The sequence below is a fragment of the Lycium barbarum genome, chromosome 10 (genome assembly GCF_019175385.1).
Source record: "Lycium barbarum isolate Lr01 chromosome 10, ASM1917538v2, whole genome shotgun sequence".
Classification (NCBI taxonomy): Eukaryota; Viridiplantae; Streptophyta; class Magnoliopsida; order Solanales; family Solanaceae; genus Lycium; species Lycium barbarum.
Window position 1 is genome coordinate 32,393,108 of NC_083346.1, and position 14,185 is coordinate 32,407,292.

The 14,185-nt window shown below is 38.1% G+C and overlaps 1 long non-coding RNA gene across 1 annotated transcript; it reads left to right on the forward strand.

The window, feature by feature from the left end:
• Positions 1-11,440: 11,440 nt before the first annotated feature.
• Positions 11,441-13,855, forward strand: LOC132614632 (uncharacterized). Its single transcript, XR_009572372.1, has 3 exons — positions 11,441-11,644; positions 12,451-12,517; positions 13,446-13,855. It is a non-coding gene; the product is annotated as an uncharacterized LOC132614632 (long non-coding RNA).
• The last annotated feature ends 330 nt before the right edge of the window (positions 13,856-14,185 follow it).

The following is a 14,185-nucleotide window of genomic DNA, read 5'->3' on the forward strand; positions in this document are numbered from 1 at the left end:
CCCCGGCCGCCCCCCTCTTGCTTGCTTTCCCCCTTAATTGCCCTACTAGATTTTACCATCAAAAGACCTAAATATTCTATTCACTTATGCGCTTCTGAACACTGTGTCAGAAATTTGATCGATTGTTGTGACTATTAAGTTATTCTTTAGAAGTTATCAAATAAAATAAAAAAGGCTCAATTATGAGATAACTAGCTAAAACTCATTTTCTTGAGATTGAATTTGTAACACCCGCACTTTCGGACTAAGGTTGGACCCGTAATATGGGGATATAATGGAACCAATAGGGGAGGTGTAGGAAGTGTTTTGAAACCTATAAAAGATATAAGAAGAAAATTTGAGCAAATTAGAGGTGGAAGCTACACTATGGACCATGTTTTTAAGTGAATTTGCAAAATAGCTTAATTCAAGAGAGTATAACCCCCTTATTAGTTGGGAATTTCGGAAAGCATCCTCAATGAGAGTTGTAACCCTTTGAAATACCTTTACATCGATATAAGGATCGGGTCAAACGGATCTTTGTACAAAAAGTCATGTATGTTTTACTAAGGAGTTGTCAGTGATGCTCGTCCACGGGCTCGCAACACAATCAAACTGGCATCCCAGGGCCATGTCGAGCCCGTCCGGGCAGCGCAACAAAGCCCATTGCCTATCCGAGCACACGCATGCACATGTAAGACAGCGAACACTACTGGGCACGCAATGCGTCCTCTATGGCGTGCGATCTCTGCAACCTTTTTAAGCGTGTTGATTTCCTGATTTTTCATTCTATTCTTCTCTTCTTCAAACCCTACCGGACATTTTCTCTCCTCTTCTCATCCTCCCACTTCAAGGTAAGGTTCTTCCATGTGTTTCTAAGTAATTCTAGCCATTATACATGAATTATAAGCGAAATCCTATGCTACAGACCTAGGGTTTTCAAGAAAATCCTTCTCAAGGGTTCAAGTGAAGGAATTGGAGTTCTTCATCAAAAGTTTGGAATTTTCTTTGGGTTTTGTAGCTAATAACTATGCAGGGGTTCTTTCCACGTGTGGGAACATCCTTGTTCCTATGCTATGTTTGATTCATGAACCACGGTTTTCCTCAGATTTCTGGGGGTATTTGGTCTCAATTTATGATAAACCCTAGATACATGTTTTTATGAAGTTATAAACAATATATGTCATGCTTAAACATGTTTCAGTATTTATATTCATGAATATCTTTTTGACTTCGATGAATCTGTCTATAAACCATGTAAACTCATGATTTGAAGTCCATGAGTTCTTAATTTCATGTCATGACCTCATGTTACTCTACTCCAAGGATTTTACATGTTTTCCATATCTCATAAATGTATGTGATATATATTAAAATATATACAAATCATGTTTATGAAATTCATGGGCTTTTAAGCCAGCCATGTTGATGTTCACATTTTGGGAGTAGCATAGATTTACCGAGAAGGTTTAAACGCCTGAAACTACGTATGCCAACATAGGATAAGGATCACTCCGCCCAGTTAGAACGATTCCTTCATGTTTATTGATTAGATTCATTCATGTCATGTTCATGTCTCAAGCCCCAGTAAGGTATGTGATTGCTTTATGGTCGGGCCAGAGACCAGACTCCACGTCCTCACGCGGTTATCTCATGTTGTTGGTTAGACTATGGCTCTACCACTTAAAATGATTTACTCATGTTACAGTTTTGTCATGCCAGATCATTATCATGTCCATGTTTCAGTTTCAACTTACAGTTACAGTTTCAGTTTCAGTTTTGTATTACTTCATGTATCCATGTTATTTATTTGGGTTTCCCATTCCTCGAGCACCCCACTTACTGTTCATTCATTTAGTTGCTTTACATATAAGTATAATTTCGGTGTACTTACGTCCCTATTGCCCGGGGCTTGCATTTCACGATGCAAGCATTGATTTACAGGGCGATGCATCTGTTCGTAGGACTTCATTGCAATAGCAATTTGGTGAGCCCCACTTCCTTCGGGGCATTGTCTTTACCTTTCAATACTCATGTCATGTAAGACAGCCAAGTATGCTAGGAGCCTTGCCCCAGTGGCAGTTTAGTATTTCAGACTCATGTCAGAGGTTTCATATACTAGTCATGTAACACCTCGTACCTTTAAACTAAGCCGCGTCTATGATTCAGGGATCCCGAAAGCCAAAAATGAGGAGTTTAAGTCAAAATACCAGACTCAGTTCTACAGGTGGAATTCGACGGCTAGAAGGATGGACCATCGATTGATCGATGGCCCGTCAAAATATACCGTCCTAGGAACCTCATTTTGCAAACTCTCTGACTTTCTCAGACTACTGACAATACGGTCGAATAGACGAACCGTCAATGATGCACCATAAAAAGTCAGACTCGGACCGTCTAAGCAACTCGACAGACCGACAACACGTCGATGGATCGTCAAATGCACCGTCAATCCTCCCTGACAGCAAACAGTATAAATATGACACTTTATTCTAGAAAATTAGTCTTCACAATTTCCAAGCCCTAGCACGAAGGTTTTCTTCTCCCATCAATCCACAACATCAAGGTAAGCCATTCCAAGCCCTTCCAAGTCAATTCTAGCATGTATTCACGTAATTTAACAAGGGTTTATCATTCCTAACCTAGGGATTTCAAGGTTCAAAGTTCAAGCTTTTGGAAATTCTATTACAAGTTTTGGAGCATTTACAGGTATGTAGGGTTTCTATCTACATGTGGAAACATTATTGTTCTTCCCCACGCCACGTTCTTCCATGATTATACGAAAGTTCACCAAAAACTAGGGTTTTAGATGTGTTTATGATAACCCTAAGCTCATGTACCATGATATACCATGTTTGTATTGATAATTCGTTATTGTATTCTTGATATTCCATTTTGGTTATTGAGAATCTGTCCGTATCTATGAAAACCCATACTTTGCATTTCATGGGTTCTTAAATGCAAGATATGAACCATTATGCTTATTTTCATGGAAATCCTACATGTCTCCATGTTTTCGTACAAGTTATATTTTATACTATCTACATGTTGTAATACAAGAAAGAATCATGTTTACAACCAAGTTATATAATTCATGGGCTACTAAGCCAACTATATCCATGTTCATGTTTTGAGAGTTGCACAGATTGTCGAGAAGACTCAGATAGCCTGAAACTACATCTGCCAGCATAGGATAAGGATCGCTCTGCCCAGTTAGGACGATACCTTCATGTTTACCCATTGCGGGTTATTAGATCCATTCGTGTTCATGTTCATATCTTGTACCCTCACAAGGTACAAGATGGCTTAGCTGGTCGGGCAGAGATCAGATGCCACGTTCTTACGTGGTGGTTACAGGTCAGTTATACTAATGCTCTCCCATATATATCTTTACAGACTTAACATATTTTACTCATGTTACATACACATATTCATGTCAGATGACATTTATGTTCATGTTTAGTTTACAATTTCAGTTCTATTAGTTCATGTGTCATGTTTATTTTATTCAGTTGCTTTACATACCAGTACAATTCAAATGTACTTATGTCCCCTTTATTTGTTTGCAGGCCTATATTTCACAATGCAGATTTACAGGACGATGGATCAGCTTGTTAGGACTCTACACGTATCAGCTATTGGTGTGCCCCGTCTCATTCGGGGTTTTATCTTATTTATGCTATTTCAGTTATACAGTAAAGGTATGTCGGGGGCCTTATCCCACTAAACAGTATAGCAGTCAGACTCATGTCAGAGGTTTCATAGACTAGCCAATTATGTTATGTTAGATATTCAGAGTAATCTAGTCATTTTGACTCATTATTATTATGTTTATTCAGACCATTCCATATTATGATATTATGATATTTTTAAACTCATGATTTTTGGTCTTACACTCTACTTAACTTATGCTTGTTCATAGTTTATTCCGCATCAGTTCATGCCCATGTTGAGTCAACAACCATGTGGTTAGCTCGGGTACATGCAATTAGGCATCGAGTGTCGTGTTACGCCCAGGCCATGGTTCGGGGCGTGACAAGTCAGTCATATCAGTTATGTTTAGCCTTGTGGGCTACATTATCATGTTCTCATACTATATATGCACTTATGTTTTAAAATAGTATTTTCAGTAGGTGGTTCGCTCGATAACATGCAGATAGGCACCGAGTGTCGTGTTACGTTTAGGCCCAAGTTGGGGGCGTGACAAAGCTTGGTATCAGAGCCTAGGTTCAAGTGTCCTAGGGAGTCTATATAACCGTTTCTAGTAGAGTCCTACTTATGGGTGTGAAGCACGTCACACTTATCATTGGGAGGCTACAGGGCATCTAGGAAATGTTATCATTTTTTCTACTCTAAATCATGCCATAAAGCTTAGATCAATAAGTAACCTTCTCTTCCCATCGAATTCCATACGTATTGAATGTGCAAGCGACGAGCAGGGAATTCAAGGTCCGAGTTAGGATGATTACCCATTGGGGTATAATTGTGGAGTGCATGTTGGTAATAATTGAGACTTGAGATGATATTAAAAGTGGGACAAAATGCTAGTTACTGCAGACTAGAGCATAACCCTTATCAGGAAGTACAAAAGCAGTTATCATGTTTTATGGTTATCAATTTACCCAGTTACCAGTTATACAGTCTTTCAGTTAGCAGGTTTATGATTATTTAGTACTCCAGTATTTAGTTAATTAGTTACTAGATCTCCAATTTTCAGTGTACTCGGATTCTTGTGACTTGCGAGTATACAGTGATGCCTATGGGTACTAAAAGAAAGTGTAAGTAACGATGACTATAGCGAAATCTTTGCAAGTTCTAAGTACGGTTTAAGACCCAAGACTCGCCAAATGGTTCATGAAGTAATTTATCAGGTGATAGTACCCTCTAAAGGACAAGTTTGTGCATGGTTGTACACGTATATTCTATACCTTACAGAATAAGTTTATTTTGATTTTTGGGCCATGGAGCCATAAGTTTGAGGATGACATCTCAGATTTAAGAACCTACAGGGTAACATGTTATGAAGTTAGCCGCATTGGACATAAACCGCTCACGATAGTTTTGAATAGAAAATAGACTAAGGGAAAAATACCTAGGAGCCATAAACGTTTAATATTAAAAAAGATGTGTTTTTTCGTATGACTTATACACATGAATAAGAAGATAGGATGTACGAAATGAGAACCAAGAGTAGGCGATATTGAATTTCAGTGAATAATTTTAACCTTTTCAAGTTTATTCAGATCAGAACTAGAAAATACTAAGTTAGTAAGTTACTATAAGAAGCAAATATCATTATGAGACAAAAAGATGTGACAGTTCCTCTTAGGCTATGTGAGTAAGTATTTACCCCTGATGTGTATAGTTTGATATGATTGTGAAGTGTATAGAAAGTTGTTACACCTCGGAAATTTTTTTGTTGATGCACCGTGGATAGACTAACGAAGAGCACGAAGTATACGGTATTTCGATAAGTAAGGAATGACATTTGATGACCCTAATTAAGATTTCAAAGATATTCGAGAAAGGGGGAGAAAGTTGCCAAGAGAAGGCAACATATACGATAGGTATCAAAAAGGAATTATGAGTAACAAGTTAACGAGGATTTAGTGTTACTTTGGAGAAGAGTTATAACGTCCCTTAGGTTGTTAATGAGGTGGTAAAAAAGTGCTAAGAAGGTTCCATAAGGATTGGAGATCAAACGAGTCGACGAAAACGAACTTCGGATCACTGGGGATTATACGGCCAAACATACTGGCCGTATAAAACATACGGACCGTATGTTGGACCGTACAATCAGCCCAGATTTTCACCATTCTCTGGGCCAATTCTACGGCCAGCCATACAGTCAGTATAATTTATACGGACCGTATGTTGGTCCGTAGATCTGGTGGGGAACAGATTGTTGTATTTAATGAGGGATCAAGTCTTATTTCATTTCATTTCCATATCACACCCCTTCTCTCTAAAATATCTCTCTACATTTATTCCACAAGAATTCAAGAGGTATTAGTGATCAACAACATAAACTAAGTGAATCAAGTGTAAGAAAACCCATTGAGGATCATCCAAGTCAAGAAATCTCATTAGAGATGAACTAGGGTTTTGACTCAAGTGAAGTATTTCCACCCAAATCTTGTTCCTACAACATCTAAGGTAAGATTTATCGTATTTCCATATTGTTTAATATATTTGAAAGTTGAGACACTTGGATTGTAGAAGGATATAGAAAATGGGTCTTGAATGTGGAATAATGCCATTTTGAGTAATAGTTTGAATTGAGTTATGATTCTTGTTATGTTATGATATGGATATGTTATAAATGATGTTAAGAACATGGGATAGGCAATGTATATGAATGAACGTAGTCGTGTGTTATGACCATAGATATGGGTGATTGGAAGCGAATTGAGAAATATAGATAATGTGGATGAATAAAGATTATTGTTATGATATTGTGAATGTATTATTGACGTTTGGGAGTTGATATACGATATGGAGGAATGTCGTATAAATAAAGGAGATGCTGTCCAATTTTCCCTAGCCTTAGTCGTGTATGCTAGCTATCGATTTCTAATGGTAGTATACCTTTAATGAAGGTAGAAACGCGAGCATTGGAGGAGAACGTGCAAGCGCAGAATAGTTGAACGGAAAGGTATGTAAGGCTAACCCTTCTTTCATAAGGCATGGTTCTTTGGCCAATCGTCTAAATCTTCTATAAGTCTATGATGTCCTCCAAATGACTTTATCCCCAAAATCTACAAAGCTTATAATCCTTGATATGTGTTACGATTGTACTGAATTCCTCATATGACGAATAATCCTATAAGGATAGACGTAATGAATGACGATAATGGTAATAATGATAATGATGACGACGATAATAGTGACAACGATAATGATAGTGGTGATAATGCTAAAGATGCCTATGAGCTTATGTGTATGTGTGCCTATGTATGGCTATTATGAAACCCCGAGCTTATATGGCCGGGTAGAATATATATAGATGTATGTATATGTATATGACGATGCGCGCGCACCACTGCAGTTGGGTACGGATAACACTGAGCCTTGGTAAGGCCAGGTATGTGTAACACTGAGCCTTGATTGGCCAGGTATGTATGATCATCGAGCCTAACCATGGTCGGATACGTGAAACACCGAACCTTCGTGGTCGAGTATGCTATGTAAATGATATGTATATGATATGGATATGTATATGATATGGATATGAGTATGGATACGAATATGAATAAGACTATGTTTATGAATATGATTATGGACGCAATGTTAATGAGTACGGATATGAGTACGGATACGAATACGGATGTATGTACACAATCTCGCATTAGAAATGGAAAGTCCCTATGAAAAGCAAGTAAGAGCTTATGACGATGATACGACTATCTCCCATCTTATGCTAATTCTTATGTTGCTTATTATGCTTCTATATTGATATTGATCATGCTTTACATACTCAGTACATTTTTCGTACTGACGTCCTTTAGTTTGTGGACGCTGCGTCATGCCCGCAGGTGGCCAGGGAGACAGACTTGATTCATAGCTACATTCTCAGGGACTACATAGCGGGGCTCCATTTCATTTGGAGCTATAGCTTTTGGTATTGATTCTTTTGTGTACATAATTATGGGCATAGCGGAGTCCTGTCCCGCCTATATGATATGACATAATCTTCTTAGAGGCTCGTAGACATGTGTATATGGTTAGATGTGTTTGGCCTTGTCGGCTTATATTTTGGGATTTCATTTTGTTAGCCTCGTCGGCTTATGTACATTGATATGGGCATAGATGTCAATGATGATATAAAGGTATTGTTGTCCAATGGGACTAGCATGATTGATGAATAGAAATGTATGATTTAATATGTGGCTCACCTAGGTATGCGTAAAGGTACGCTAAGGGGTGCCCGGGTGGGCTAGCATCGGGTGCCCGTCGCGGCCCTCCGGTTGGGTCGTGATAAAAGTTCGGGGTTAGGTATTCTAAATTTTTTTCGTTTAAGACAGACGGAATTTCCCTAAGTGTGATTCATGCCTATAGTTCAAAAAAGGTAGTATACAACCATATAATAGGGTCAGATGAGGAGGAAAGTCAGAAATAACCTTATCCTTCACTTTAGTTATTCAGAGCAGAGTAAGAGAACATGATGATAATAGGTGGTTAGCAGAAGAAGAGTAAGTTTTGAGTAGATACAGTGAATTAGTAATTTCAGCAGGGCTAGTAGAGGTACGATTTGATTTCTTCAGTTAGGTTAACACTAGTGAGTGGGTAATATCTTGAATACACAGAATGTGTGTTACAACCCAAAGAGTTTAGTTAAACTCTAAGTACAGTGACAGTGGAAGAGATAATCAACTAAGCAGTAAGACATGAAACTATAGACGAATAGTCTTTAAAAGTTACCAAAAGTGGATTTCCCTAAAACAGTTAGGGGGAGCAAAGTTAAGCCGTTGAGACAGAATATGCCAGTAATATAGTCCATGTAAGTAATTTAGTTCATAGTCCACGTAAGCAATTTAGTTTTCCTAGTGAGGAAGATTGCTTAGAACTGAGTCGAAAGATGATTCGTCAGTGACATAAAGTGCAAAAAATTGCAGAAAATGAGGAAAGTTGGTTGGATCCCAACAAGAGAGAAGGATCCACAAGTATAAGAACTTAACTTTTGATCTAAGGGAGAGATGTGTAAATCTCTAGTAAGTCTAGTTGAATATTTGAAAACCCGAAGGGTTAGCTAAGATATAAATAACCTCAGCTCAGGACTGAGGGCATAATGAGATAGCCTTCATAAGGAGTTTGCCTCACATGTAAAATAAATACGAAGTGAATAAAATGATCGTCGATCAACTTGTGTCATGCTCAGTCATTATGGATTAAGTGATCACAGAAAAATTATAAGACCAGGCCGATTTATGTGTCTCAAGAGTAGTGCCATTGCACGACTCTAATCTTCAGAGTGTCGGTCAAAGACTTAACTCACATTAATACTATGAGTATTTCAGGAAGTGGCTAAAAAACTAATCAAGTTTGGGGAGTTTAGCTCATGTTGATGTAGTAGACAAGAGAATCATGGTGAGAGAAGTTCATCGTTTAGAAAACCTAGGAGATAAACTTTTGGACCCCAAAGATGGTAGAGTTGTTGTACAAAACAAAGACAAATCCTTTTTAGTAGCTGAACACAAGAGGAAAACAGTTCCATAATCCCAAACTATTACAGCTAAAGGAACGGATTCATAGGCACAAATCCTTGGCTTTCGAACAAGGGGAGATGATGGTACTCTCAAGTATCAAGAAAATTTATGCATCCCAGATGTAGATAGACACAAAGAGAGGCGCACAATTTCAGATATTCTACCTACCCAAGCTCTACCAAAATGTATCATAACCTTAAGGAGGTTTATTGGTTGAACGACTTGAAGAAGAATGTACCCGATTTTATGGCTAAGTGTCCAAATTGACAACAAGCGAAAGCCGATTCAGTAGAAGATTATGCCAAGTTATATATTCATGAAAGTTCCAAATTCCATTGGACCCAATGTCCATTAGATCAGATCGAGGTGCCCAGTTCACAGTGAACTTTTTGTTTTGAAGTTTTTTCAAAAGGAATTGGGTCAGCACATATTTTTATCCTTAGATAGATGATCAGGTAGAGCACACTATTCAGGAACTTGATGATATGTTGAGGGCATATGTTCTAGATGTTAAAGGTAATTGGGATGATCATTTGCCTCTCATCGAGTTTGCTCACTATAATAGATATCATGCTGGTATTAATATGGCACCGTTGAATTCTAGTATCGACAAAGGTGTAGATCACATATTAGTTGGTTTAAAGTTGGAAAAGCAAAATTTTTGGGACCAGAGTTGGTTCACCAGGCTATGGAGAAATTCAAGTTGATTCAGGAGTGTTTGAAAATGACTCATAGTTGCCAGAAGTCCTATTCAGGTGTGCGACGTAGAGATTTAGAATTCCATGTTGAGGATTGGGTTTCTTGTAGTTTCGCCTATAAAGGGCACTATGAGATTTGAGAAGAAAGGGAAGCTCAGTCCTCGATATATTGAACCATATAGGATCCCGTGCAGAGTTGGTCAAGTGGATTATGAGCTAAAGTTACCACCAGGATTAGTTGTTGTAGACCCAGTATTACATGTGACCATGTCGAAGAAATTCATGGAGATCCATCTCTAGTTATTCCTACAGAAAATAAACCAATTAAAGATAGCTTGTCTTGCAAAAATATTTCTAGTGACTACTCTTGATCGTTTCGCAAGTTGAGGACTAACAAAGTCGCTTAAGTGAAAGTGTTATGAAGGAACTATAATGTCGAAGAGGGTACATGGAAAGCCGAAGAGGACGTGAAGTCCAAATATCTGTACTTATCAATGGACAAGCAAAAAAAGACTATGGTAACTACCTCAAGTATTCAGATCTCATGTCAGTTCAATGTTCATATCCCATCTCCTCTCAGTATTCAAATTCTCATGTTGTAACATTCATGTTTTCGGTATTCAGATCTTATGTTATGATATTCAGATTTTCACGTATTCAGATCTCATGTCAGTTCAACACTCATGTATCTATGTTAGCCAATATTCATGTATTTATGTCAATACAATCTTCATGTTCCATTTCATGCTCCTTGCATCCATGTAATCAAGTCACGCTAATGCTCATGTTCTAATACTCATGTCATCATGCCTACGAATTAATAGACAAATCCCATGTATAGTATTTATGTACTCATTCAATTCAATATACATGTGTTCATGTTAGACCCATTCATGACATTTAGTATTTTCTTATTTATGCTAATTCAGTATTCATATAAGTCACGTCCATGTTTCAGTTACCCTGTAATGTTATGTCATGCGTATTATGATGCCTTGTGAAGTTTGTGTTGTCTTTTGGTTCGGTGGCAGGTGTTTGAGAAATATTGGGATAGTCCTATCTACAAAGGAAACTCTGCCGAAATTTTTGTATAATTTCAGAGTTTGTCCCACTTCTAGCCACGACCATCATTCGAGGACGAATGCTTACAAGGGCTAGATAATGTAACTGTTATATCCTATATTTTTATATGTCGAGCTATTCGCAAGAGAATCGACTCAAGTTAAAGATGGGATCATTTTCGGGCTCGAAATAGAATTTTTTCTTTTATTTCCGATCTCTATTGGGAAATGAATTGTTTATAAATTTTACTTGGTGTAAAAATATTAATGGAAGTTGGGATTAATTTACCATGATTAGATTATTAAGTGGGGATTAAAAATTTAATTAGTCATTAAACAAGTCACTAGTGCACTAAGTGGGCCCCACCAAGACATGTGACCAAATTTAATTGGCTCAAGCCTTGAGTGGGACACTTGTCACTCTTAGGGGCTGCCTATATAAGGAAAAATCTGATGTTTAAGTGTTCATTTTATCATCTTCAACATTACAAGAAAAGAGAAAAACCTAGAGATAGAGAAGGGGGGCTCACGGCCATGGTGAAAAAAAATCCATGTTCACCAAGCTTGGTCCAATTAATTTTTCCATGGTGTTGTAAATCAAATGGAGGTCTTTGGGAACATGAATTGGTCCTTGAGAGCAGCAAGAATGGTCTTTAATTGAAGCCATTAAATTCAGCAAATTAAGGAGCAACTTGCTAAGGTAAGAGTTGATTATTTTTCCATATGTTTTAGGACGAATTTGCTTGTGTTGTGGATGGTTTGAATGTGTTATGGTGAGTATAAATGAATGAAAATCATGAAATTATGTATCTTGATATTGAAGCATGGTTGAAGCCACGAAATTATGTAGCTTGATGTTGAAACATAGTTGTAACTTGGTAACATGAATTGTACGAATGTTGGAATGTTGTTGAATGGCGTAGGGGCTGTTTTAATTGAAATTTGCTGAACTGATTTGAGTTAATATTTTGGTTGTTGTAATCATGGATTATGTGATGAGAATGAAGGAATTTAATGGTTAAAGTTGGAGTAAAAAAATTGTTGTGAGTTGATGTAAGAATTATAGAGACAATAATGTGATTTACTTGCATATGAATGGATGATGTGGTGTCGTGTGGCTGCTGTTGTATTTCCCTGAAATTTGCTGGAAATATTGTGTAACTTGTTTGGAATGTCCTTGGACATTGTTAGTATGGGTTCGGGTTAGTATGTGAATATATAAGCGTCGATTTTGGCTTGAACGTAAGTAGTTGAATTGAATTTATGTAAGTTGTTGAATAATGGAAAAGAAAGCTATTATTGTTGTTTTGTCTTTCGGATTGGTTGTTGATGTTGTTAGGTTGGTTGTTGTTGTTGTTGTTGGTTGATATGGCCGAATCAAATTCTCGGGGTAGCCTATTTACAGGGGAAATGCTGCCCAAATTTCTGTAGAATTAAGGGCGAATTTGGAATTTAATGCCCAAAAAGTCTTTAGCTAATGTTTGGCATTTTATGGCTTGTTTGTAGACCTTGGGCAGCCCGAATCATAGGTTGGATTTAGCTTGAGTTTGGATCGTATTGGAGAGCGTTTGAGGTATGTAAAGTAATCTTCCTTCTTCGGCATGCCTTAGTTAAAATAGGCTATGATATAAGCCTCGAGGAAACTCTATTCTCACAATCCGAGCATGTTGATGAATCGCATTTGTTCTTTGGCATCCTTGCCTTGTCATGGCAAAACGTTGATCCTTATGTTCTTGGAATCCATAATTTGTAAAGATTACATGAAAGCTGATTTTTGTTTTAAAGTTCATTCTTTAGCGATTCCAAGACTTCAAACGCCCATAATTTCCTCAGAAAAGCTCGGATTGCTTTGAAATTTTCGTAGGAGTTTGTATGATATAAAATGAGTATGTTTTTCATAGGCGGGCTCAGTTCGGGTCTATACTCGTCCGTGGGTCCCGCGACGCCCTTTTTGAAATTCGACAACTTTGAAACAAAAAGTGATAATTTTTATTCTGATTTCGAATATGACTATTTTACTTATCCTTCAGATTTATAATAATTATTTTATGCATATGATTCCTCACTACTCCGCTCGTGCCTACTGTGATATCGTTCACCGGTTCCCGGGCCGGTTCTGTTGTCGTGCGCTTTGTGATACATTCCGGTGTTATGCTGTGATTATGGTTCACCGTGCTCCTCGCTCGAGGGCCGGGTTCCACTTATGTTTGGCGTTATGCTGTGTTTGGAGTTATGCTGTGTTGTGATGTGTGACGGGGATTCGGAGATTTGAAACTTTCTGGTGTTATGCTGTGTTGTGGCGCCATCGACAGGCGGGCGACCACATTTTCCAGTGCCCTATGCATAATTTATACTTTGGAAATAAACATTTTGATATGTATTATTTTCTATATATCTGATTCGATTATTATTCAGATTTATTTCTGTACCTTCTGCTTTGCATACTCAGTACATATTTCGTACTGACCCCCTTCTCCGGGGGCTGCGTTTCATGCCCGCAGGTACAGACGCACACCCTGGTGATCCACCTGTTTAGGACACCCTTTCTGCTATTCGGAGTGCTCCTCTCTTTCCGGAGCTTATACTTTTGGTATATATATTTATTAGTGCATTTGTATATATTCGTTCATGGGTACGGCGGGGCCCTGTCCCGTCATATGATTCTGTCGGTCTGTTTAGAGGTCTGTGGACATGTTTGTGGGTTAGGGTCTTTCTGTATGGATGTATGTACATGTCGTTTGGGCGATCCCATACGCCGAGGCGGCCGGTCCGCATATGTTGTTTGGGCGATCCTATACGCCGAGGCGGCCGGTCCGCATATGTTTATATATTGCTTGGTTAGCCCTGTGTGGCTTTTGTTGGTATTTTCTGGGTGCAGGGTATATTGGATAGTCCGTAAAATAAAGGAAACTCTGCCGAAATATTTCTGGAAATTACCTAAATTTGAAATAAAGCCTTGTCGGCTTCCGCCATATACTAGAATGAGTTGATAGAATTTGAGATAATATTTGATAGATGGGTTCGGGTGCCCAGATCGGGCACTATTCACGGCCTACGGGGTTGGGTCGTAACAGTAACACCCCATACTTCCGGGCTATGTTGGACATGTAATACGAGGATATAATAAAAACAATAGGGGAGGTGTAGGAAGTGTTTTATAACCTGTAAAAGTTATAAGAAGAGTATTTGGGCAAATTAGAGTTGGAAGCTACATTGTAGATCATGTTTTTAAGTAATTTTG